Here is a 22,942-nt window from a genome sequence, read left to right as displayed (position 1 = left end):
GACTACCTTACCTGCCTCCAGAGAATGCAGATCAAGAAGCAACAGTTAGAACTGGACATGAAACAACAAACTGGTTCCAAATTGGGAAAGGAGTACATCAGGCTGTATATTGTCACCCTGCTTATTACATGTAGAGTATATCATGTGAAATGCTGGGCTGCATGAAGCAGAAGCTGGAATCAAGACTGCCAGGAGAAATAGCAATAACCTCAGATATGCAGATGACACCACCCTTATGGGAGAAAGCAAAGAGGAACTAAAGAGCCTTTTGATGAAAGTGAAACAGGAGAGTGAAAAAACTGGCTTAAAACTCAACATTCAAAAAACTAAGATCATGACATCCAATTCCATCACTTCATGTCAGACAGATGGGGAAATAATGGAAACAGTGACAAACTTTATTTTCTTGGGCTCCAAAATCACTCCAGATGGTGACTGCAATCATGAAATTAAAAGACAATTCCTCCCTGGAAGAAAAGCTATGACCAACCCAGACAGCATATTAAAAGGCAGACACATTATTTTGCCAACAAAGGTCCATCTAGTCAAAGCTATGGTTTTTCCAGTAGTCACATATGGATGTGAGAGTTGGACTATAAAGAAAGCTGAGCAGCAAAGAATTGATGCTTTTGAACTCTGATATTGGAGAAGACTCTTGAGAGTCCCGTGGACATCAAGGAGATCAAACCAATTGATCCTAAAGGAAATCAGCCCTGAATATTCATTGGAAGGACTGATGCTGAAGCTGAAACACCAATACTTTGGCCACCTGATCTGAGGAGCCGACTCATTAGAAAATACCCTCATGTTGGGAAAGACTGAAGGCAGGCGGAGAAGAGTATGATAGAGGACGACAGTTGGATGACGTCAGTCTGACTAGATGCAGATGAGTTTGAGCACGCTCTGGGAAATGGTGAAGGAAAGGGAAGTCTGCGTTCTGCAGTCCATGGGGTGGCAAAGAGTCATACATGACTGAGCAACTGAACTACGACTCTGCATCTACTGCTGTAAACAGCATTTCATTAAATTATCTTTAAATAACTTTTTGATTGTGCCTTTTCTTTCCTGTCACACCTGGTAAGATTAATAAAAAGCCTAACTGAATTTTCAGCAGGATTAAATCAGATTTTGTAATATTTCATTAATTATATGTTGCTAAGTAATAGAAAGCAGTTGAGCAAATTGTTGATAGAATTTTCTACCTAAAATTTTAGCAGGAAATATGCATGAGACCTGTCTCATTTACATCCCTGCTTTTTCCTTCTAAGCTATTTCAATGTTAAAAAGCTAAATGTCTTTTAGCTTTTTAAGGAGGAGACACAAATATTCTGAGTCTAGAAACTGGTATGGTATGCTATAGTTGGCTTCACATTAATCATATTAAATGGAATTATAAACAAATACACTTCTTAGAACCTATGCTAATTAAGATACATGGAATTTCACACAACTGAGAAACTGGTCAAAAGGGGCTCTTAAACAACTATTTTTATCATAAGGCACATCTCTCCTATGAAGAATTCCTGATATGCAATAGTCTTCCATTGCAAGGGTATGTGTCAAGAAGTAGAAAACCAATACAATTTTCTTTTCCTTTAAAATCCCAGTTTATTACAAAGTACTAAATTCCACTGTTCAATGAGTCAAGGCTAAAGAAAATTTAAATTGGTTGTATAAATGAAGTTATCTGGCCAGTGCTTCTAAAGCCCAATTGACGAGACAGTGGTAATGATTCAATTCCCTTCTACATTAATAGGAATGAGATATTTGAATTACATGCATATTTTCTTCACTTGAACAATTATTTAAGACTGCAGTAACAAAATTAGCTTTTGTTGATTCCTAGTGCTTTATTTCACCTCAGACATCAAAACTATACCCTCTCTGACATAAATCAATATGAATAAATTACTGATTGTCCCCACCCAGTAATGTATGATTCTAATGGAATGTAAAATAATTTGAAGATCAGAGAAGCTAAAGTGTCATGAAAGTTTAAAGCGCTAATTATCAGAATTATAATCCCATAAACTATATACAGTGCGTCACTCTTCACTTAAGGTGAATAAATTACCACAGAAATAAAATATAATTTCCTGTAGGGCCTATTTTCAGACTTATAATACATTTGTGTTTTTAAATATTCTCAATATAACCTGAGCCAATTTTTTCTTTATTTCTGTGATGGTGGTGGCATTTGTTAATATGCTGTTTTACTTTTATATTTAGTAGGTTAAATGTCATAGTCACAGATGTGTGTTGTCACTTGTCTAAATGAAATTCAGCAGCAGTAGTAATTTCCAAATGATATTGACCCAATGCCAGAATTTCATGAAAGAGGAGAGGTAAAGGTAATAACAGGAAAAACGGGACAAGAGGAATTGATAAGGGAGGGTGTCATACATATCTCATGATGTTTGATAAATGTAATAGTCACATTGGACCTCTGTCCACAAGAAAATTGAATTTTCTTTACTTAGCAAAATTTTCAATCTTCCCATTTCTCTCTTTCACTCTCTTTTGCAGTGTTTTTTACACCTTTAAAATTCCTTTCTCTTTAACTAACAAATTGTTTTCAAAGATTTCAGCTCATTCCTCCAAAAAAGCTTCTGCCTCCTTAAGAGATGCTGCTTGGATACCTATGTTCAATGTCCCTTCTCGATGTTTCTGTTCCTCTTCCATTTTTGAAACCTTATTCAACTCCCATGGTCCTCAAGCACTTTATCCACTTTATAACTCCCTTTCCTAGAAATTTATTTTTCTCCAGCATTCTTGAACATCCTCATTATACCCTTTCTCTTAGATTTCTTCTCTATGACATCACTAAACAATTGTATCTGTTTTAAATTAAAGTAGACATCTTTCATGCATTGAGAACCATAATAAATAAGATAAGCATACCAAAAACTTTAAACATAGATATTTGGAAGATACTATATGCTTTAGTTCACTGTTCAATATCCCTGTTAGACTTTAGCATTCCTCTTTGAGACCCCAGGATATTTATATCATGTCAGAAAACTGGATCTAGAAAAAGAGATTTTAGGCTATTAAAAGTATTTGATAATTAATTGGATTATCTAGAAACTACTAAAAACTCATTCAATGTTGTTTTGCTTTAATAAGCAAATTCCAAAAGTGGAATATTAAAATGTATTTTACTGGAGAAAGGAATGGCAAATCACTTCAGCATTCTTGCCTTAAGAACCCGATGAACAGTATGAAAAGGCCAAAAATATCTGAAAGATGAGCCCCCCCAGGTCAGTAGGTGTCCAGAATGCTGGTGGAAAAGAGTGAATAAATAGCTCCAGAAGGAATGAAGAGACTGAGTGGAAGTAGAAATAACGCTCAGATTAAACCAGTCCGTCCTAAAGGAAATCAGCCCTGAATGTTCATTGGAAGGACTGATGCTGAAGCTCCAATACTTGGGCCACCTGATGTGAAGAGCCGACTCACTGGAAAAGACCATTATACTGGGAAGATTGAGGGCAGGAGGAGAAGGGAGTGACAGAGGATGAGATGGTTGGATGACATCATCAACTCAACGAACATGAGTTTAAAAGCAAACTCTGAGAGATAGCGAAGGACAGGGAAGCCTGGCGTGCCCATGGGGTTGCAAAGAGTCAGACATGACTGAGTGACTGAATCACAAAGCATGTATTTTATAAGACCCAGCTATATCACAAAAGTTAATTTCTACTTATACTGTTATGAATATGCATACAATTTTATGTAACCATCAAGTAAATTCTACAAATCCCCATGTCTCATGGATTAGTAATAAATGTCCATAATTAGCACCCTTCCATATTTAGAAAGGTAAAAATTAAAGAAGACATAATGTAAGATTTTAGCTATTCTATTTGACAGAGGTTTTTTGTTTTTTGTTTTTTTGATAAGAAAACTTTTGTTGCACAAAAAATGCAAGTCTCTGGACATGCGCGCTTATAAATCTTCTTTGGTTCTGAAAAATGCCCCTTTGAAGAACCACACTGATTTGGGATTTGGGTATTATGTGTCAGTCACAGTGAGGTAGGGTAGCTTAGTTTCCCAGCATCAGAATTTAAGTTTACACAAAATGCCTATCATATGTTTCCAAATGTCTGTCATATGTTTTCAGGTATCAGAGTTTAGAACTGAAGAGAGAAAGGAAGGGGTGAAGTCAAGAGAAATAATGGTAAACTCATTCTGCATTCCCTAATGGTGCAGCTCTTGTAGGCCTCATTTTTTAGTATCCTGTCTGCCACACAAGGGCCAACCCTAAGTGTTACACCAAATCCTTGGGCATTAATTGTGTGTGTACAACCAACTTCTTAGACTTACTTTAACACCAGACACAAAAGAAGTTCAGCAGTTACCATGGAGTTAAGGTTATATGTGTACCTCTATCAACACTATCAGTTCTGATGATATTTATCTTCTAAAAATTCCTTCATTTAATTATTAGTGTAATGTCTTGTAGGGCTTCCCAGGTTGTGCCAGTGGTTTAAAAGAAAAGAAAAAGGGGTGATTATGGAATCAGAGAGTTCATTCTCAGGTAGGTTGATAAGAAGTCTGGGGTCCCCCAAGGGGGAAAAGGGGTCTAGAGGTCTTGAGGAGAAAAGGACACTTTTTTTGTTGTTGTTGTTCCTACATTCCTTTGTCTTAGTCACATAAAACTTTTTTTTTTCTTTAAGCCCAGAGCTAATGATTATACAACAAAACAACTCATCTTGCTCAAGTGTATGTTTTTCCTTAAACTGTATACATTACAGTTTATATATTGACTCTACTTGTATTTAGAAAGAGTTAAAGAGTCCAAACAGAGAAGGCAATGGCGCCCCACTCCAGTACTCTTGCCTGGAAAATCCCGTGGATGGAGGAGCCTGGTAGGCTGCAGTCCATGCGTTCGTAAAGAGTCAGACATGACTGAGAGACTTCACTTTCACTTTTCACTTTCAGGCATTGGAGAAGGAAATGGCAACCCGCTCCAGTGTTCTTGCCTGGACAATCCCACGGACAGAGGAGCCTAGTGGGCTGCCGTCTCTGGGGTCGCACAGAGTCGGACACGACTGAAGTGACTTAGCAGCAGCAGCAGCAGCAGAGTCCAAAATTCATGTAAATGTTGCTTCATTAGCTTCATTATATAGTGTATCAGCTCCTTAAAATTTCCACTAAGTTTATAAAAAATTACTGGAATTAAAAACTGCCTGCCAATGAAGGAGACATAAAGAGACATGGAGTCGCAAAGAGTCGGACACAACTGAAGCAACTCAACACGCAGGCATGTAATGCCTTTTAATTATTATGTTCTTTCCAATATCACTTGCCCCCAAATTCAATGACCACATTGAGAGAGGGGGAGTGGGAATTGGTGGAAAGAAGAAAGGTTTCTACAGAATGAAATCATGATATATACATATCAAAGTTTATATATTGACTATACTTGTATTTAGAAAGAGATAAAGAGTTCACATTTCATGCATATGTTGCTTCATTAGCTTCATTACATAGTGCATAAGCTCCTTAAAATAATTTCCACTATGGTTGTAAAAAATTATTGGAATAACTTGGATAAGTTGTGATAACTTAAGATATGGATGGATAACTTAAGAATTTTCACATCTTTATTTTAATGCCTGTTTCTACATCAGATATTGGTAAATATTTCCTAATTCAGCTGTAGTGATCAATATTTGATTCTAAGATTCAATGTCTTCATATTATTTTTTCTTTCATATGGATTAAAACAAGTATATACAAATTTTGTTATAACAAAGTCCCCAATTTTTGAAAACTTTTTTTAAATGGATTTCATGCTTATCAGCAATGTTTTTTTTGACTGTGTGGCAATTGCATCTTCAGGATATTTAATTCAGAGACACCTGAATGATGATGTGGAAGAACTAATGCTGTTGAAAGATTTTTCTTACTGAAATTTCCTAAGAGTAGGGTGCACACCATGTCATGGAGAGGGCTCACCATGGCATGCAAAGATACATGGGTTTGGTCAGGAAGCAGAAAGGAGAAACAAAGGATAGCCCAGGCCAGAGTCTTTGCAAGAATGGCAGGATAGGGCAGAAGAAATGGCTTACGATTTGATAATTTCAATAATGTAGGTGGGCTCTGAGCTATAGTGGTCTTCTTTGTCTCAGAGCTGCACCTGGGTGATTTAAGACAGGGGAAATAATGGCTTGGTATGAGAGAATGAGATAAAAGAATGGTTATGATTATGGACCCTGGACGGCACAGGGAATGTAAATAATTTTGACCATCAGTTTGGTGCTGTAATTAATGAATGCCAAGTGTGGCTGCAACGGTGCAGGAACAGAGCAGGCTGAGAGGAGCTACCCCATGTCCAAGGTCAGGGGCGGTGGCCAAGAGGAACTATCCCACGTCCAAGGTAAGGAGCAGCAGCTGCACTTTGCTGGAACAGATGTGAAGAGAGAACCCACGTCCAAGGTAAGAGAAACCCAAGTAAGACAGTAGATGCTGAGAGAGGGCATCGGTAGCAGATAGACTAAAACACAATCACAGACAACTAGCCAATCTGATCTCATGGACCACAGCCTTGTCTAACTCAATGAAACTAAGCCATGCCGTGTGGGCCACTCAAGATGGGCGGGTATGGTGGAGAGGTTTGACAGAAGGTGGTCCACTGGAGAAGGGACTGGCAAACCACTTCAGTATTCTTGCCTTGAGAACCCCATGAAAAGTATGAAAAGGCAAAAAGATACGACACTGAAAGAGGAACTCCCCAGGTCGATAGGTGCCCAATATGCTACTGGAGATCAGTAGAGAAATAACTCCAGAAAGAATGAAGGGATGGAGCCAAAGTAAAAACAACACCCAGGTATGGACAGAACTGGAGATAGAAGCAAGGTCTGATGCTGCAAAGAGCAATATTGCATAGGAACCTGGAATGTTAGCTCAAGGTTAGGTCAATGAATCAAGGCAAATTGGAAGTGGTCAAACAGGAGATGGCAAGAATGAACATCTACATTCTAGGAATCAGCAAACTAAGATGGACTGGAATGGGTGAATTTAACTCAGATGACCATTATATCTACTACTGTGGGCAGGAATCCCTAGAAGAAATGGAGTAGCCATCATAGTCAACAAAAGAGTCCAAAATGCAGTACTTGGATGCAATCTCAAAAAAAACAGAATAATCTCTGTTCGTTTCCAAGGCAAACCATTCAATATCATGGTAATCCAAGTCTATGCCCTGAACAGTAATGGTGAAGAAGCTGAAGTTGAACGGTTCTATGAAGACCTACAAGACCTGCTAGAACTAACACCATGAAAAGATGTCCTTTTCATTACAGGGGACTGGAATGCAAAAGTAGGAAGTCAAGAAACACCTGGAGTAACAGGCAATTTGGCTTTAGAGTACAGAATGAAGCAGGACATAGGCTAATAGAGTTCTGCCAAGAGAACACACTGATCATAGCAAACACCCTCTTCCAACAACACAAAAGAAGACTACACATGGACATCACCAGGTGGTCAACAGTGAAATCAGATTGATTATATTCTTTGCAGCCAAAGAGGGAGAAACTCTATACAGTCAGCAAAAACAAGACCAGGAGCTAACTGTGGCTCAGATCATGAACTCCTTGTTGCCAAATTCAGACTGAAATTGAAGAAAGTGGGGAAAACCACTAGACTATTCAGTTATGACCTAAATCAAATCCCTTTCGACTATACAGTGGAGGTGAGAAATGGATTTAAGGGACTAGATCTGATAGACAGAGTGCCTAAAGAACTATGGACAGAGGTTCATGACACTGTACAGGAGATAGGAATCAAGACCATCCCCAAGAAAACGAAATGCAAAAAGGAAAAATGGCGATCTGAGGAGGCCTTACAAATAGCTGTGAAAAGAAGAGAAGTGAAAAGCAAAGGAGAAAAGGAAAGACATACCCATTTGAATGTAGAGTTCCAAAGAACAGCAAGGAGAAGTAAGAAAGTCTTCCTCAGTGATCAATGCAAAGAAATAGAGGAATATAACAGAATGGGAAAGACTAGAGATCTCTTCAAGAAAATTAGAGATACCAAGGGAATATTTCATCCAATAATGGGCTCGATAAAGGACAGAAATGGTATGGACCTAACAGAAGCAGAAGATATTAAGAAGAGGTGGCAAGAACACAGAAGAACTGTACAAAAAAGATCTTCACAACCCAGATAATCACGATGTTGTGATCACTCACAATCACCTAGAGCTAGACATCCTGGAATGTGAAGTAAAGTGGGCCTTAAAAGCATCACTACGAACAAAGCTAGTGGAGAAGATGGAATTCCAGTTGATCTATTTCAAGTCCTAAAAGATGATACTGTGAAAGTGCTGCACTCAATATGCCAGCAAATTTGGAAAACTCAGCAGTGGCCACAGGACTGGAAAAGGTCAGTTTTTATTCCAATCCCAAAGAAAGGCAATGCCAGAGAATGCTCAAACTACCGCACAGTTGCACTGTTCTCACACACTAGTAGTATAGTGCTCAAAATTCTCCAAGCCAGCCTTGAGCAATATGTGAACCATGAACTTCCAGATGTTCAAGCTGGTTTTAGAAAAGGCAGAGGAACCAGAGATCAAATTGCCAACATCTGCTGGATCATCGAAAAAGCAAGAGAGTTCCAGAAAAATATCTATTTCTGCTTTACTGACTATACCAAAGCCTTTGACTGTGTGGATCACAATAAACTGTGGGAAATCCTGAAGGAGATGAGAATACAGGACCACCTGACCTGCCTCTTGAGAAAACTGTATGCCGGTCAGGAAGTAACAGTTAGAACTGGACATGGAACAACAGACTGGTTCCAAATAGTAAAAGGATTACATCAAGGCTGTATATTGTCACTCTGCTTATTTAACTTATATGTAGAGTACATCATGAGAAATGCTGGGCTGGATGAAGCACAAGCTGGAATCAAGATTGCCAGGAGAAATATCAGTAACCTCAGATATGCAGATGATACCACCCTCATGGCAGAAAGTGAAGAAAAACTAAAGAGCCTCTTGATGATAGTGAAAGAGGAGACTGAAAAACTTGGCTTAAATTTCAACATTCAGAAAACTAAAATCATGGCATCTGGTCCCATCACTTCATGGCAAATAGATGGGGAAACAGTGGCTGAATTTATTTTGGGGGGCTCCAAAAGCACTTCAGAAGTTGATTGCAGCCATGAAATTAAAAGACATTTACTGCTTTGAAGGTAAGTTATGACCAACCTACACAGCATATTAAAAAGCAGAGACATTATTTTGTCCACAAGTTCCTTCTAGTCAAGGCTATGGTTTTTTCCAGTGGTCGTGTATGGATATAAAGAAAGCTGAGCACTAAAGAATTGATGCTTTTGAACTGTGGTGTTGGAGAAGACTCTTGAGAGTCCCTTGGACTGCAAGGAGATCCAACTAGTCCATCCTAAAGGAGATCAATCCTGGGTGTTCATTGGAAGGTCTGATGTTGAAGCTGAAACTCCAAAACTTTGGCCACCTGATGTGAAGAGCTGACTCATTTGAAAAAACCCTGATGCTGGGAAAGATTGAGGGCAGGAGGAGAAGGGGACGACAGAGGATGAGATGGTTGGATGGCATCATGGACTCAATGGACATGGGTTTGGATGGACTCTGTGAGTTGGTGATGGACAGAGAGGCCTGGCATGCTGCGATTCATGGGGTCACAAAGAGTTGGACACGATTGAACGACTGAACTGAACTGAAATGGACAAATACAGAAGTCAAGAAAACACATCACATGCCATGTTTCCTTGACAAAGTGTTTTATCTAGAGTCAACTTTTTTATGTCTCTGTAATACTTTTTATTCATATTTTAAATAAAGGCTTGGTTATAAAAGGCTCCATGACTTGAGTATTACCTGTATAACTGGAAATGCATAGTTATATTTGTTGCTTTTTTTTTTTTTTTGGTCTTTAGAAGTCAGGTGAAAGTCTAAGGCAGAGTAACAATTAATTATGATGGATTAGATAAAGGAATGTAACCTTTCCATCAGAGAAACTTACTGCAGTGAACATGTGGAATGAAAGATCAAGAACCCAGAAAGACAAATAGGTGAGTAGAAAATAACAGACAGTAGAAGGAGCTAGTATCAGATACACAGTCATTTGATGCCAGGGAAAGATGTAATCTAAACTGACAAGAAGTGGGAGCCCTGGGAAGTTAAGCTATCTGCCCCAAAGACATGCCATTTCCCTCATCCCCCAGTGCTCAGAATTTAGATGTATCAAGTCCTCAACTCACACAGGTTGAATTAAAAACTAGATTGAACCCAGACAAGTTGATCTTTTTTTAATAAGGATTTTTAATAATATTCTTATACACCCTCTTCTAAACCAGGAGGCCAAGTGAAAACAAATATTCAAACTTAGCAAGATTCTGGAGATTTACTATAAGTATAGGTGAGGAAGGAATATATGTGATATAAGCTTAAATAGGACTGTCCCTCAGTCCTATTTTTCCTCTCATATCCCAGAACATGGCAGCCAGGTTTTATACAATAGGCTAAGATTTAGGATTCCCTACTTGAAAAAAAAACCCATTTGAAAAGACATTGACCAGTATGGCTATGAGGGTGATTAAAAAGCTGTGTAACAAAGCCACTGACAACACACAAAATTTTCATTCATCTTTATAGTGTTTTGTTGTATATAAACATGAAGCATAAAGCATTTTAAGTTTCAGGGAATTATGTCTAACATTAAAGAGAAAAAGAAGTTCGCTTAAGCCTTGATATAAAGCAATAGTAAAAGGAAATAGAAAACAAGAGAAAATTTATGAAATGAAGGGCTAAATAAAATCCTATAGAGAAGTAAAATAACAGAGATTAGTAGCATTCTAGAAATCACTTCCACTGAGGCATTTGTCAGTTTACAGGATAATGACACTAGGAGCCGAAAGCTCAGAGCTTTTCATAGTCACAGAGAGTCACAAAGCAGAAAAGTCTAGGCTCCCTGAGAATACCTAGCACAAAATACCTTAGAGGTGGTGACATGTGGGGCGGCCCAGGTGATGCAACGGTGAAGAATCCTCCCGCCACTGTAGGGACACAGGAATCACAGGTTTGGGTCAGAAAGGTCGCCTGGAGTAGGAAATGACCGTCTGCTCTATAATTCTTGTCTATATAATCCCATGGTTGGAGGAGCCTGGTGGGCTACAGTCTATGGGGTCTCAAAAGAGTCAGACACTACTAAGCACACAGCACAGTAACATTTAGAATCAAGTCCAAAAAGCTAGAGAAGTATATTAAAATTTTTAGATTAAGTACTTTAAGGATAGTTTTATATATATATAAAACATAAAGAGAAAACATAAAGAGAAAACCTGCAATTAAAAAAAATGTAATAATTATTAAAATGCTAAATATCTTAACATTAAGATATGTTATCCATCTGAAAACCAATATTTTGATATAATTATATAATATCTTTTTCCTCTAAGTTATTCTCAGTGGGAGAAATGTCATGATAACAAAGTTGGATGTATGTGAGCTGGATGATATTACTGTGGCCATCTTTTGAAAATGCAATATGGCATATGTGTGTGCTGAGTGTGTGCTAAGTCACTTCAGCATGTCCAACTCTGTGTGACCCTATGGACTGCAGCCTGCCAGGCTCCTCGAAGTAAGAGTGGGATGCCATGCCCTCCTCCAGGGGATCTTCCTGACCCAGGGATCAATTCCATGTCTCTGTGTCTCCTGCACTGGCAGGCAGGACCTTTACCACTTGCACCACCATATAGACTAAAGTTAATCAATCAGTCATCTGACTCTTTGCAACCCCATGGACTGTAGCTCGCCAGGCTCCTCCAACCATGTAATTCTTTAAGCAAGAATACTGGTGTGGGTTGCAATTCCCTTCTCCAGAGTATCTTCCAGGCCTAGGAATTAAAACCAGGTCTCCTGTGTTGCAGGGACAACAGCAGATGAGATGATTGGATGGCATGACTGACTCAACAGACATGAGTTTGAGCAAGCTTCAGGAAATGGTGAAGAACAGAAAAGCCTGGCATGGTGCAGTCCATGGGATTGCAAAGAGTTGGACACAACTGAGCGACTGAACAACGACTCCTGCATTGCAGGCAAATTCTTTACCATATGAGTCACCAGGGAAACCCAGATAGAGCAAAGCCACTCTATAATAGGCAATATAGGCAATATTTTTTGATATTGATATTGATATTTTTGATATCAATATCAAAAATATTGATATCTCAATATTTTGAGATATCTCTCAAAAAATATTTTAAACACCAGTACACTATGAGTTTCCAGATGGCAATTGATTGAAACTAGGTATAATAAACAGTTTCTAACCAGTCATAACATAAAATCAGGCTTGTCAACAGAAATCCATTATCAAGTGAGATTCTTGTGTTTAGAAAATGGTCTGAATACTTTTCCAATGAAAGAATCATTTGTATCAGCAGACGACCCACATTCTGTGATGGTTTGTGTGTAGATTTCGCTTAGCTATGGCACTCAAGTTGTTTAACTGAGCACTAATCTCAGTTTTGTGGTGGAGGGGTTTTGTATGTGTGTATCCCCTCTACGATCAGTTGACTTGGACTAGGATTACCTTAGATAATGTGGGTGGGCCTCATCCAACTGGCTGAAAAGCCTTAGGAGCAAAAACTGGCCTTCTTGGAGAAAAGAATTAAGAAATAGGCTCAAGTGATTGTTGGAGCTGGCAAATTTGAAATCTTCTATAGCAGGCTGGCAGGTACAGAGCTTGGGTAGCCTCAAAGTTGCATTGCATTTTTGCTTTCAAAGCTTTTCTTTTGACTGATTAGATTGGTTATATTTCTCTGGAGAATCCAAACTTATACACATTCCCAGTGTCCCAACTTTTGCAGTTCCTGCATTAAACAAAGAGGAAGAAATGGTTAGACAGCTGTTGATCCTCTCCTTTTACTAGGGGATCACTTCTGGAATAAAAAGAAGGTAGCTTAATTAATCTCCTTGTATACATACAAACAACTGAATTCCTGGCAAAAGGCCAATATCATTTCCTCAAAGAAGGATCCTAATCTATGGAATAAAAGTTCTCAGCAGATTGACTCTCATTTGCCTAGGTTTACTTATATTAAACAAATTTAGAAAGAAATAATTTATGGGATATATCTCCCTGAAAAATCTGTTTTAAGCTCTTGTTGCTTTGTTGCTAAGTCATGTCCGATGTCTTAATGACTTCATGGCTGTAGCCTGCCAGACTCCTCCTTCCATGGGATTCCTCAGGTAAGAATACTGGACTGGGTTGCCATTTTCTAGTCCAGGGAATCTTCCTGACCCAGGGATTGAATCCCTGTCTCCTGCATCACCTGCCTTGTCAGGGGGATTCTTTACCACTGAGTCCCCGGGGAAGTCCCATTTAAGCTATCAGTCAGTTCAGTCCCTCAGTCATGTCCGACTCTTTGTGACCCCATGGACTGCAACACTCCAGGCCTCCCTGCCCATCAGCAATTCCCAGAGTTTACTCAAACTCATGTCCATTGAGTCATTGATGCCATCCAACCATTTCATCCTCTGTTGTCCGCTTCTCCACCTGACTTTAATCTTTCCCAGCAACAGGGTCTTTTCAAATAAGTCAGTTCTTCCCATCAGGTGGCCAAAGTGCTGGAATTTCAGTTTCGGCATCAGTCCTTCCAATCAATATTCCAGACTGATTTCCTTTAGGATGAACTGGTTGGATCTCCATGCAGTGCAAGGGACTCTCAAGAGTCTTCTCTAACATGACAGGTCAAAAGCATCAATTCTTCAGTGCTCAGATTTCTTTATAATTCAATTCTCACATTATGACTACTGGAAAAACCATAGCTTTGACTAGATGGACCTTTGTTGGCAAAGTAATGTTTCTGTTTTTTAATATGCTGGCTAGTTTGGTCACAAATTTTCCTACAAGGTGTAAGTGTCTTTTAACATCATGGCTGCAGTCACCATCTGCAGTGCTTTTGGATCCCCCCAAAATAAAGTCTGTCACTGTTTCCACTATTTCCCCATCTATTTGCCATGAAATGATGGGACCATATGCCATGATCTTAGTTTTCTGAATGTTGTTTTAAGCCAAATTTTTCACTCTCCTCTTTCACTATCTTCAAGAGGCTCTTTAGTTCTTCCTCACTTTCTGCCATAAGGGTGGTGTCATCAGCAAATCTGAGGTTATTGATATTTCTCCTGGCAATCTTGATTCCAGCCTGTGCTTCATCCAGCCCAGCATTTCTCATGATGTAGTATGCATGTAAGTTAAATAAGCAGGATGACAATATACAGCCTTGATGTATTCCTGTCCCAATTTGGAACCAGTCTGTTTTTCCATGTCCAGTTCTAACTGTTGCTTCCTGACCTGCATACACATTTCTCAAGAGGCAGGTCAGGTGGTCTGGTATTCCCATCTCTTTCAGAACTTTCCACAGTTTATTGTGGTCCACACAGTCAAAGGCTTTAGCATAGTCAATAAAGCAGAAGCAGATGTTTTTCTGGAACTCTCTTGCTTTTTTGATGATCCAAGGATGTTGGCCATTTGACCTCTGGGACTTCTGCCTTTTCTAAATCCAGCTTGAACATCTGGAAGTTCAGAGTTCATGTACTGTTGAAGCGTAGCTTGGAGAATTTTGAGCATTACTTTACTAGGTAGTGAGATGAGTGCAATTGTGCAGTAGTTCGAGTATTCTTTGGGATTGCCTTTCTTTGGGATTGGAATGAAAACTCACCTCTTCCAGTCCTGTGGCTACTAATGAGTTTTCCAAATTTGCTGGTATATTGAGTGCAGCACTTTCTCAGCATCATCTTTTAGGATTTGAAATAGCTCAACTGGAATTCCATCACCTCCACTAGCTTTATTCATAGTGATGCTTCCTAAGATCCATTTGACTTCACATTCCAGGATGTCTAGCTCTAGGTGAGTGATCACACCATCGTGATCATCTGGGTCATGAAGATCTTTTTTGTACAGTTCTTCTGTGTATTCTTGCTACCTCTTCTTAATATCTTCTGCTTCTGTTAGGTCCACACCATTTCTGTCCTTTATCATGCCTATCTTTGCATGAAATGTTCCCTTGGTATCTCTAATTTTCTTGAAGTTATCTCTAGTCTTTCCCATTCTATTGTTCCCTCTATTTCTTTCCATTGATCATTGAAGAAGGTTTTCTTATGTCTCCTTGCTACTCTTTGGAACTCTGCATTGAGATGGGTTTATCTTTTCTTTTCTTCTTTGTCTTTCATTTCTCTTCTATTCACAGCTATTTGTAAGGCCTCAGACAAACATTTTGCCTTTTAGCATTTCTTTTTCTTGGAGATGGTCTTGTTCCATATCTCCTGTACAGTGTCATGAATCTCTGTCCATAGTTCTTCAGGCACTCTATCAGATCTAATCCCTTGAATCTCATTGTCACTTCTACTGTATAATCGGAAGGGATTTGATTTAGGCCATAACTGAGTGGTCTAATAGTTTTCCCTACTTTAATCAATTTAAGTCTGAACTTGGCATAAGGAGTTCATGATCTAAGCCATAGTCAGCTCCCAGTCTTGTTTTTTCTTACTGTATAGAACTTCTCCATCTTTGGCTGCAAAGAATATAATCAGTCTGATTTCAGTGTTCACCATCCAGGGATGTCTGTGTAGTCTTCTCATGTGTTGTTGAAAGAGAGTGTTTGTTATGACCAGTGTGTCCTTTTGGCTAAACTCTATTAGCATTTGTCCTGCTTCACTCTGTACTCCACAGCCAAATTTGTATGTTACTCCAGGTATTTCCTGACTCCCTACTTTTGCATATGACCAACCTAAACAACATATTAAGTTACATAGACATTACTTTACCAACAAAGGTCAGTCTAGTCAAAACTATGGTTTTTCCAGTAGTTATGTATGGATATGAGAGTTGGACTATAAAGAAATCTGAGTGCCAAAGTATTGATGCTTTTGAACTGTGGTATTGGAGAAGACTCTTGAGAGTCCTTTGGACTGGAATGAGATTGAACCAGTCCATCCTAAAGGAAATCAGTCCTGAATATTCATTGGAAGGACTGATGCTGAAGTTGAAACTCCAATACTTTGGCCACCTGATGTGAAGAGCTGACTCATTTGAAAAGACCCTGTTTCTGGGAAAGATTGAAGGCAGGAGAATAAGGGGATGACAGAGAACAAGATCATTGGATGACATCACCAACTCATTGGACATGAGTTTGAGTAAACTCCAGGAGTTGGTATGGACAGGGATGCCTGGTGTACTGCAGTCTGTGGGGTCACAAAGAGTTGGACATGACTGAGTGACTGAACTGAACTGGACTGAATGACAAAAAGCATAGAGGATCTAAAGAACCTCTTGATGAGAGTGAGAAAGGAGAATTAAGAAGCTCAAAAACTAAGATCATGGCATCAGGTCCCATCATTTCATGGCAAATAAATGGGGAAGCAATGGAAACAGGGGCAGATTTTATTTTCTTGAGCCCCAAAATAATTGTGGACAGTGACTGTAGCCATGAAATTAAACAACGCTTGCTCCTTAGAAGAAAAGCTATAACAGACCTAGGCAGGGTATTAAAAAAGCAAAGACATTACTTTGCTACAAAGGCCCGCATAGTCAAAGCTATGGTTTTTCTAGTAGTCAGTTAATGATGTGAGATTTGGACCATAAAGAAGTCTGGGTGCTTAAGAATTGATGCTTTCAAAGTGTGGTGCTGGAGTAGACTCCTGAGAGTTCCTTGGACAGCAACGAGATCAAACCAGTTAATCCTCAAGGAAATCAACCCTGATAATTCATTGGAAGGACTGATAGTGATCTGAAGCTCCAATACTTTGGCTACCTGATGCAAAAAGTCAACACTGATGTTGAGAAAGATTGAGGGCAAGAGGAAAAGGAGGCAACAGAGGGTGAGACAGTTGGAAGGCATCAGTGACTCAGTGAACACTAGTTTGAGCAAATTCTGGGAAAGAGTGAAGGACAGGGAAGCGTGGCATGTCGCAGTCCATGGGGGTCACAAAGAGTGTGATACAACTTAATGACTAAACAACAACAACAAATACAAAGTGACATAATTAAGATATCAGTGAATCATAGTTATATTTTCATTTACTTACATTTATCTACCAAGTCTTTATGAGAAAACTATTAACTATCAATTATATTGTCATAGTATACTGAGTAATAGTATATTTCTCATTCTTTTTTAAAGACTTGGATTGTAAGCATATATTCAGCCACGTTTTAGCTTTAGGAACACTGTGTCAGACTAACTGATGAATTTAGTGAGACACTGACTTTTCTTCCAAATGCTTATTTGTAGGTATACTAATATATTGTAAGTTTTAATTATGTCAAGGTCAGAGCTTCCTAAACCACAGAAGTATTTTAAATCTGAAGTATTTTAAAACTTATGTCATAAAACAAATTGGTTAGAAAGAATAATCCTGTCTTTATATATGGATAGCATTCTAGTCTACATAGAAAGTTCCAAAAAATCGACAAAAATAAACAAAACCTACTAGAACTAATTATTGAGTTTAATAAGGAAAAAGAATAAAAGGCAAAAAACACACAAAAAAGTAAGCAAGTTTCTATTTACTAGCAATCCAAAATATGTTCATTGAAATCAAATTCAAGAGCTAACTCTGACAGTTGGTCACCTTAGATAGACAAATAGGTAAGTGGAACAAATTGAGTGCCCAGATCCACAAATAGCACCATACATTTTTTGCACAGTGGATAAGCCAATACAATATAACTGAGTATGTGTTCCTCTAACATGTCACTTAGTCACCACTAGTAGCAAATATGCTGTTTTTTATTCTAATTCTAATTTGTAGTTTAGCAAAGTGAAGCACTCAATGTCATAAAGCTACTAAATTGCATACTAGGATGTAAGCATAAGACTATAGTTCTACAGTATATGCTTTAAAAATATTAGAAGAATTAGAATAAAAATTAGTATGCAATATTTGTGTCTATGGGAGAGAAAAATATTAACAGAACATAAAAAGCAATAGTCATAAAGTTAACTTTGATAAACTTGGTTGTATCAAAATTAAAATTCTGATTAACAATAAATATTGTTAATAGAGAAGCAGGAACTGAAAGGAAACATTTGTCACATGTCTACCATACAGAGTATTGAGATCCAGGATATATAACATTTCCTACAAAGCAAAGAAAGAAAATAAAACCCACTCAATTAAATAATTGGGAAGCAATTATGAAATGGAGCCAAAAAAGAGGGAATAAAAATGGTCCATAAAAGGGTACATTATCTCATTAATAATAAAAAGGAATGCAGATTAGAACATTATTAGCATATTTTAGCCATCAGGTTTTAATAATGCCAACTGTTGTTGAGAGTAAAGATTGAATTGCTCTATAGAAAGCAGTTTGAAAAAAACTATTGCATTAGAAATGTGCATATCTTATATTATAGCAATTACTTTACTTCTTTTTAGTCTCTAAAGATTTGCCTTATGTAAGATTAACAATGTGTGTACATTAATGCCTGGGGAAACATTTTTTTCTAATAGTGAAAATGTAAGAAAACATAAATACACATTGTTAGAAACTGATTAAGTAAATGTAATGTATGCCCATACCATGAAATATAATACAGCAATGTCGTTATTGAAATAATTTAAATATACACATATTTGAAATATTTAAATTGTTACATTTAAAATATATACATATAATGAAGTCAATACATAGATACCTACAGTGGGCTTGGCTCCACTCCTTATCTTGGAGCCAAAGCCAGCTGAGTCCAACCTGGATGAACTTTACACCAGCCAACTTACAGAAATGTACATGAAAAATAAATGATATTGTTTTATGTCACTAAAATGTTGTTTATCATACAACAAAAGCAGACTGAAATACAGTTGATACAAATTAATCAGACATAGTAATTTTCTTAATATTATCTACATTTTTAGGGAGAGATCAACTTTCTTTTGTCTTGTATAAACTTAAAGGGTTTTTTTTGTTATTAGAAGTCATATTTATGTAGGGTCTATCAAGTCATTATTGAATATAATGTATGAGAATTATTATAAAGATACATTGAATTGTTTTCATTAGGGTAGATGCATATGTCTACAAAAATAAGTAAGCACATGTTCTAATTTTGAGAGCCTAGGAGAGATGATTGTGTTTTGGGTTTTATGAAAATTAACAATTAACTATTAATAATTGCTTAGCATTTCAATTTGATGTATACTCAATAATTGATGTCTCAACTGTCATTGAAGAGACTATTGTTTTCTGTTTTCAATTCACATTAAGTCACTATCACCATGATCAGTTTGTCTATACTAAAAGAATTTTGTCAACATTTCCCAGTTACTTATCTTCATGAGAAAACTAAAAAAATTCTCTGTTTTGGATGTCATAAAATGGGAACTGCCTAGCTGTATTTTTCATATACTATACAAAATGAAAATTTGGAAGTGAAGTCTATCTTAGCAGAAATTAATACTGTATTTTCCATTCAGTAAACCATTTATAAACTTTGTTACCTTATCATACCACCAAGAACAAACAGCTTAAATTTATAACTATGAAAGTAAATAAAATGATAGAAAACAATAAGAAAGATAGATATCATTCATAGATGATTTTAATTCTCTGTTCATTAAAATATTTAGGAACTATCATATACTCAGATGACCAAATTCACAAGTGCTTAGGCTTACAACACCACCCAGAAGGCAATCAGACACAATAACCAAGACTGGGCTTTCCAGGTAGCTCAGACAGTAAAACGTCTGCCTACAATGTGGGAGACCCTGGTTCAATCCCTGGGTCGGGAAGATCCCCTGGTGAAGGAAATGGCAACCCACTCCAGTATCCATGCCTGGAAAATCCCATGGACCGAGGAGCCTGGTGGACTACAGTCCATGACATAAGGTCTTAAAGAATAAGACACGACTAAGCAACTTCACTTTCTTTACTTTTTTTAGCCAAGATTGGGCTAAATGATTTTCACACATTACACATATAATACTTAAAGTGTAGGGTGAAAGTGAAGTCGCTCAGCCTTGTCCTACTCTTTGAGACCCCATAGACTGTAGCCTACCAGGTTTCTCTGTCCATGGGATTTTCCAGGCAAGAATACTGGAGTGGGTTGCCATTTCCTTTGCCAGGGGATCTTCCTGACCCAGGGATCGAACCTGGGTCTCCCACATTGTGGGCAGACACTTTACCGTCTGAGCCACCAGGGTGACGTTGTCTAATTATCATTTTTGAAGCGAGGTGATCAGTTGCAGTAAATTTAAATTACTCAACTTCCCTAATTTAAAACCAGCAGCATTTAAATGTGAACCTAGATGTATCTAATTCCCTAGCCCATCCATTTAACTACTATGCAATACCAGTAATCATGTTGTGTAGGAAAAAATATTAAAGGAGAACTCAAAACTTTGTCAGACTTTATTAGTACAGAGTTAAGGGAAAAGAAAATGAGTTTTAAATGGTGTAAGTTAATGTAGCAATGAAGGGTAGTCTACAGTGCCGGAGTATAAAAAGCACATTATAACTGTGATCAATAAACTACCAGGGCATTACATTTGCAGAAGCAATTACATTAAGACAGATATAATTTGAAAGTTATTTTGGGAAATTTCAGCCTCTCTTCCAGATCATATGTGAGTGTTAAAGGAAATCATAGAATCTCATTATATGAGATGAATATTATCAAGAAATGAAGAGAGCACTGTCAATAATCACTTTTAATTTATCCAGTTTATCTATGGGATGTAGGTGATTAAATACTTATGATAAATATAAAATTAATATTTGTGGAATCTCTGAAGTGTATGAGAGTAGGTAAAAATAAATCCAAGTTAACTGAATATTCAGTTTCACACTAAACAATATAAATGTCTAGTCCAGGGGGGTTCTGCTTACCCAAGAAAGAGAATTCGACATAAACCACTGAATTGGAGAATATTATTGAACTGAATGTTCTCTGCAAGTATTTCCTTCAGGTTTCAGCATGATGGTTCTCATTTGATACATAAAATAATTATAATTTCCTTTTTCCTTTCTATTAGATGTTAAATCATGCAGACATTCTATTGCATCTTTTGACACGTTTTGTTGCTTCACAAAGATAGCATATTGCTTTATTTGCCAAAACTTGCCTAACACGTGAAAGGATTTGTTAAAGTAGGTAAAAAAGTTAAGGGATTTTTCTGTGGTTGCTTTTAATTTTTTTTGTTTGTTTTTTAGTAATCTGATAGAAGATACAGATATTATTGAAAACAAAAAATAAAGGTTAGCATATTGTGAGCACCAGTAATGGTCTCTAATGGGCCTCCCTGCCAATGCAGAAGATTCAGATTCGATGCCTGATCTGGGAAGATCCCCTGGAAAAGGAAATTCTTGCCTGGGAAATCCCATGGTGAGAGGAGCCTGGCGGGCTACAGGCTAAAGAGTCAGAAAAGAATTAGGGACTGAACAACGACAACAATGGTGTCTAATAGAATAATTCTAATAGACCTATATAGGACTAACTGAGCAGATGGAAGCTAAAAGGACAAAAAAACTGACCTAGATACATAAAACTGCATGAATAAAATCACATCACAGAACAATATCAAATATCCAGAAAGTTACTTGATGCTTTTGTTGAAATTTATTATAACCTAAGAGAGTATGAAAAGTGAAAGTGTTAGTCTTTCAGTTGTGTCTGACTCTTTATAACCCTCTGGACTGTAGCCCACCAGGCTCCTCCCACCAGGTCCATGGAATTCTCCAGGAAAGGATACTGGAATGGGTAGCTGTTCCCTTCTCCAGGAGATCTTACTGACCCAGGATTCGAACCCAGATCTCCTGCACAGAAGGTGGATTCTTGCCTGTCTGAGCCGCCAGGGAATGCAAGAGGGAATCTGGATATTTGGGGCACACTGACTATGATTTGCAGTGCCTCTGCCAACATCAACTTGCTCCCAATCAGAACTAGATGTCACACATCTAGATTCCCTGTGGCATGTTAGCACTAACTGCCCTCTCTATTGTAATACTTTTTAACTGCAACATTAAGGAGCAATCTAGAATTCTAATTGATGAGATTAATCAGTTTATGCACTCAAAAATGTATACTTACTCATTTGCTTTGCAGATGAGTAAGTATATATATTAATACAATTAGCTATTACTAGGTTCCATGAAAAAGGATGGCTATGTTTTTCTGTTTTTAATTTGTATACTCTGTAAACATAAGTAATCATTCTCCAAATAAACAAAAAGAATTTTCCTCAAAGACGGATGGGTTTTTAACCCTTAGCTCTTCTCTTCTAGCACTAAAGCAGGTCATCTTAAATGAGGGAACACTTCCTATTTATAAAAAATATAGAGGAGAAGTGCCTTAGGTGCCCCAAGATACCACAAAGTATTTTAGTCTCCAAAATCAGGATATCGATTCCTCCCTCGAATCAAATTATAGCTCATGGCATGATCTCCACATTTACTATGTGAGTCAAATTCTTTGCTAAAGAATTCTTGGGAAATGACATTATTTTTTTTTCTTTTCATTTATTTTTATTAGTTGGAGGCTAATTACTTTACAATATTGTAGTGGGTTTTGTCATACATTGACATGAGTCAGCCATGGAGTTACATGTATTCCCCATCCCGATCCCCCCTCCCACCTCCCTCTCCACTCGATTCCTCTGGGTCTTCCCAGTGCACCAGGCCCGAGCACTTGTCTCATGCATCCTACCTGGGCTGGTGATCTGTTTCACCCTAGATAAAATACATGTTTCGATGCTGTTCTCTTGAAACATCCCACCCTCGACTTCTCCCACAGAGTCCAAAAGTCTTATTTTGTGGCATAAGTATTGGTTTCTTATATCAAAACAAGGGTAAATACAGGTCAGTAATTATATGGATATACAACCAAAAAAATAAGGATTTACCTGAACTATCTCCTCTAACTGCTCCTCCATCAAAGACAGTGGTCTTTT

The 22,942-nt window shown here is 37.7% G+C and overlaps 1 pseudogene; it reads left to right on the top strand.

The window, feature by feature from the left end:
* The window catches only part of LOC110127743 (E3 ubiquitin-protein ligase Hakai-like), a 48,860-nt pseudogene that overhangs the window by 1,283 nt on the left and 24,635 nt on the right, over window positions 1–22,942 (top strand).

The sequence above is a fragment of the Odocoileus virginianus genome, chromosome 8 (assembly GCF_023699985.2).
Source record: "Odocoileus virginianus isolate 20LAN1187 ecotype Illinois chromosome 8, Ovbor_1.2, whole genome shotgun sequence".
Lineage (NCBI taxonomy): Eukaryota > Metazoa > Chordata > Mammalia > Artiodactyla > Cervidae > Odocoileus > Odocoileus virginianus.
Note: the sequence above shows the minus strand (reverse complement) of the source record. Positions and strands in the feature narration are given on the sequence as shown.